This window comes from Arachis hypogaea, chromosome 2 (genome assembly GCF_003086295.3).
Source record: "Arachis hypogaea cultivar Tifrunner chromosome 2, arahy.Tifrunner.gnm2.J5K5, whole genome shotgun sequence".
Taxonomy (NCBI): Eukaryota; Viridiplantae; Streptophyta; class Magnoliopsida; order Fabales; family Fabaceae; genus Arachis; species Arachis hypogaea.
This window is the reverse complement of record NC_092037.1, coordinates 21,305,943-21,311,109: the sequence shown is the minus strand read 5'-3', so window position 1 is coordinate 21,311,109 and position 5,167 is coordinate 21,305,943. Positions and strand designations below refer to the sequence as shown.

The window sequence follows — 5,167 nt, the reverse complement described above, 5'->3', positions numbered from 1 at the left end:
TTCTTCCTCCAGGGTGTGCTGTTTTTCTTCCTGTTTTCATTCTGTTTTTGCTTTTTTCATTGTTTTTGTGACTTCTTATGATCATCAACCTACAAAAAAGAAGATAAAATAACAAAAGAAAATAATTAATTATAAAACATTGGGTTGCCTCCCAACAAGCGCTTCTTTATTGTCACTAGCTTGACAGAGGACTCTCATGGAGCCTCAGAAATGCTCAGAACCGTGTTGGAACCTCCCAACACCAAACTTAGAGTTTGAATGTGGGGGTTCAACACCAAACTTAGAGTTTGGTTGTGGCCTCCCAACACCAAACTTAGAGTTTGACTGTGGGGGCTCTGTTTGGCTCTGTTTTGAGAGAAGCTCTTCATGCTTCCTCTCCATGATGACAGAGGGATATCCTTGGGCTTTAAACACCAAGGATTCTTCATTCACTTGAATGATCAACTCTCCTCTATCAACATCAATCACAGCCTTTACTGTGGATAGGAAGGGTCTGCCAAGGATGATGGATTCATCCATGCACTTCCCAGTCTCTAGGACTATGAAATCAGTAGGGATGTAATGGTTTTCAACTTTAACCAGAACACCCTCTACAAGTCCATGGGCTTGTTTTCTTGAGTTGTCTGCCATCTCAAGTGAGATTTTTGCAGCTTGCACCTCAAAGATCCCTAATTTCTCCATTACAGAGAGGGGCATGAGGTTTACACTTGACCCTAAGTCACACAAGGCCTTCTTGAAGGTCATGGTGCCTATGGTACAAGGTATAGAAAACTTCCCAGGATCCTGTCTCTTTTGAGGCAATTTCTGCCTAGACAAGTCATCCAGTTCTTTGGTGAGCAAAGGAGGTTCATCCTCCCAAGTCTCATTTCCAAATAACTTGTCATTTAGCTTCATGATTGCTCCAAGGTATTTAGCAACTTGCTCTTCAGTGACATACTCATCCTCTTCAGAGGAAGAATACTCATCAGAGCTCATGAATGGCAGGAGTAAGTTCAATGGAATCTCTATGGTCTCAGTCTGAGCCTCAGATTCCCATGGTTCCTCATTGGGGAACTCATTGGAGGCCAGTGGACGTCCAGTGAGGTCTTCCTCAGTGGCGTTCACTGCCTTTTCTTCCTCCCAGAATTCGGCCATGTTGATGGCCTTGCACTCTCCTTTTGGATTTTCTTCAGTATTGCTTGGGAGAGTACTAGGAGGGAGTTCAGTAATTTTCTTGCTCAGCTGACCCACTTGTCCCTCCAAATTTCTAATGGAGGACCTTGTTTCAGTCATGAAACTTTGAGTGGTTTTGATCAAATCAGAGACCATGGTTGCTAAGTCAGAGGTATTCTGCTTAGAGCTCTCCGTCTGTTGCTGAGAAGATGATGGAAAAGGTTTGCTATTGCTAAACCTGTTTCTTCCACCATTATTGTTATTGAAACCTTGTTGAGGTCTCTGTTGATCCTTCCATGAAAGATTTGGATGATTCCTCCATGAAGGATTGTAGGTGTTTCCATAGGGTTCTCCCATGTAATTCACCTCTTCTATTGAAGGGTTCTCAGGATCATAAGCTTCTTCCTCAGATGAAGCTTCCTTAGTACTGCTTGGTGCATTTTGCATTCCAGACAGACTTTGAGAAATCATATTGACTTGTTGGGTCAATATTTTGTTCTGAGCCAAAATGGCATTCAGAGAGTCAATCTCAAGAACTCCTTTCTTCTGACTAGTCCCATTGTTCACAGGATTTCTTTCAGAAGTGTACATGAATTGGTTATTTGCAACCATTTCAATCAGTTCTTGAGCTTCAGTAGGCGTCTTCTTCAGATGAAGAGATCCTCCAGAAGAGCTATCCAAAGACATCTTGGACAGTTCAGAGAGACCATCATAGAAAATACCTATGATGCTCCATTCAGAAAGCATATCAGTGGGACACTTTCTGATCAATTGTTTGTATCTTTCCCAAGCTTCATAGAGGGATTCTCCTTCCTTCTGTCTGAAGGTTTGGACTTCCACTCTAAGCTTACTCAATTTTTGAGGTGGAAAGAACTTTGCCAAGAAGGCATTGACTAGCTTTTCCCAAGAGTCCAGGCTTTCTTTAGGTTGAGAATCCAACCATGTTCTAGCTCTGTCTCTTACAGCAAAAGGGAATAGCATCAGTCTGTAGACCTCAAGGTCAACCCCATTAGTCTTGACTGTGTCACAGATTTGCAAGAACTCAGCTAAAACCTGATGAGGATCTTCCAATGGAAGTCCATGGAACTTGCAATTCTGTTGCATTAGAGAAACTAATTGAGGCTTAAGCTCAAAGTTGTTTGCTCCAATGGCAGGGATAGAGATGCTTCTCCCATAGAAGTCGGGAGTAGGTGCAGTAAAGTCACCCAGCACCTTCCTTGCATTGTTGGCATTGTTGTTGTTTTCGGCTGCCATGAGTTCTTCTTCCTTGAAGAATTCGTTCAGGTGCTCTAAAGAGAGTTGTGCTTTGGCTTCTCTTAGCTTTCTCTTCAAGGTCCTTTCAGGTTCAGGATCAGCCTCAACAAGAATGCCTTTGTCTTTGCTCCTGCTCATAAGAAAGAGAAGGGAACAAGAAAATGTGGAATCCTCTATGTCACAGTATAGAGATTCCTTTAGGTGTCAGAAGAAAAGAAGAGTAGAAGACAGAAGTGGAAAATTCGAACTTAACAAAGGAGATGGAGTTCGAATTTTGCATTAAGGGATAGTGTTAGTCCATAAATAGAAGGATGTGAGAAGGAGGGAAGTAATTTTCGAAAATTAAGTGAAAAATTTTGAAAACATTTTTGAAAAACATTACTTAATTTTCGAAAATGAAAATGGACAAGAAATCAAGTGATTTTTGAAAAAGATTTTGAAATTAGAAATCAAAAAGATTTGATTGAAAACTATTTTGAAAAAGATGTGGTTAAGAAGATATGATTGATAAAAAAAAATGTGATTGAGAAGATATGATTTGAAAAACATTTTAAAAAGATTTGATTTGAAAATTAAAAAAAAACTTGACTAACAAGAAAAGATATGATTCAAACATTAAACCTTTCTCAACAGAAAAGGTAACATACTTGAAATGTTGAATCAAATCATTGATTGATAGTAAGTATCTTAAAAAATGGAAAGAAATTGGTTTTGAAGAAGATTTGATTGGAAAATTGATTTGAAAAAGATTTGATTTTGAAAAGATTTTGAAAACTTAAAAAAAATTTGATTTGAAAACAAAATCTTCCCTTCTAGCCATCCTGGCGTTAAACGCCCAGAATGGTATCCATTCTGGCGTTTAACGCCCAAAATGCTACCCTTTTGGGCGTTAAATGCCCAACCAGGTACCCTGGTTGGCATTTAAACGCCAGTCTGTCCTTCTTCACTGGGCGTTTTGAACGCCCAGCTTTTTCTGTGCAGTTCCTCTGCTGTATGTTCTGAATCTTCAATTCTCTGTATTATTGACTTGAAAAGACACAAATTAAAAATATTTTTGGATTTTTAATAATAAGGAAAAATCAAAATGCAACAAGAATCAAATAACAATGCATGCAAGACACCAAACTTAGCAGTTTGTATACTACTGACACTAACAAAATGAAAATGCAAATGAGACACTCAAGTCAATAGAATTCAAAGATCAGAGCACGAAAATCATCAAGAATTACTTGAAGATTCTTAAGACACCTGCATGAATGCAATAAGAACAGAAACATGCAATTGACACCAAACTTAACATGAGACACTAGACTCAAACAAGAAATGTTTTTTTGGATTTTATGATTTTTTTAATTTTTTTTTGTGTTTTTCGAAAATTAAGTGGAAAAAGATATCAAAATTCTTAATGAGAATTCCAGGAATCAGTGTAATGCTAGTCTAAGACTCCGGTCCAGGAATTAGACATGGCTTCACAGCCAGCCAAGCCTTCAAAGAAAGCTTCGGTCCAAAACACTAGACATGGCCAAAGGCCAGCCAAGCCTTAGCAGATCACTGCTCCAAGAGCAAGATTGATAGAAATCAACAAGCTCCTGTGGTGATAAGTTGAAACCTCGGTCCAATGAGATTAGACATGGCTTCTCAGCCAGCCAGATTTCAACAAATCATCATGAAACTCTAGAATTCATCTTCAAGAATTTCGAGAAAAATAAATACCTAATCTAAGCAACAAGATGAACCGTCAGTTGTCCAAACTTGAACAATCCCTGGCAATAACGCCAAAAACTTGGTGTTGTTGCCGGATCTTGGCACTGATGTTACCAAAAGCTTGCTCAAAACTTGAACAATCCCCGGCAACGGCGCCAAAAACATGGTGCGCGAAATTGTGAACAATACTTTTTCACAACTCTCATAATCCCCGGTCATGAACCCCAAAAACTTGGTGGCTCAATACCATGGCATTACACAACTTCGCACAACTAACCAGCAAGTGCACTGGGTCGTCCAAGTAATAAACCTTACGCGAGTAAGGGTCGATCCCACGGAGATTGTTAGTATTGAAGCAAGCTATGGTCATCTTGTAAATCTTAGTCAGGCAAACTCAAATGGTAATGGTGATGAACGAAAATAACACAAAGGTAAAGATAGAGATACTTATGTGATTCATTGGTAGGAACTTCAGATAAGCGCATGAAGATGCCTTCCCTTCCGTCTCTCTGCTTTCCTACTGTCTTCATCCAATCCTTCTTACTCCTTTCCATGGCAAGCTTAAGCAAGGGTTTCACCGTTGTCAGTGGCTACCTCCCATCCTCTCAGTGAAAGCGATTGCATATGCTCTATCACAGCATAGCGGAATTCATCTGTCGGTTCTCAATCAGGCCGGAATAGAATCCAGTGATTCTTTTGCGTCTGTCACTAACGCCCCGCCCTCAGGAGTTTGAAGCACGTCACAGTCATTCAATCATTGAATCCTACTCAGAATACCACAGACAAGGTTAGACCTTCCGGATTCTCTTGAATGCTGCCATCAGTTCTCGCCTATACCACGAAGATTCCGGTTAAAGAACCCAAGAGATATCCACTGGAGCCTTGGTTGCTTGTAGAACAAAAGTGGTTGTCAGTCACCTTGTTCATGGGTGAGAATGATGATGAGTGTCACGGATCATCACATTCATCAAGTTGAAGAACAAGTGATATCTTGGATAAAGAACAAGCGGAATTGAATGGAAGAACAATAGTAATTGCATTAATACTCGAGGTACAG

The 5,167-nt window shown here is 39.9% G+C and overlaps 1 non-coding gene across 1 annotated transcript; it reads left to right on the top strand.

Moving 5' to 3' along the window:
- Window positions 1-1,893: 1,893 nt before the first annotated feature.
- LOC112764717 (small nucleolar RNA R71) lies at window positions 1,894-2,001 on the top strand. Its single transcript, XR_003183323.1, has one exon. It is a non-coding gene; the product is annotated as a small nucleolar RNA R71 (small nucleolar RNA).
- The last annotated feature ends 3,166 nt before the right edge of the window (window positions 2,002-5,167 follow it).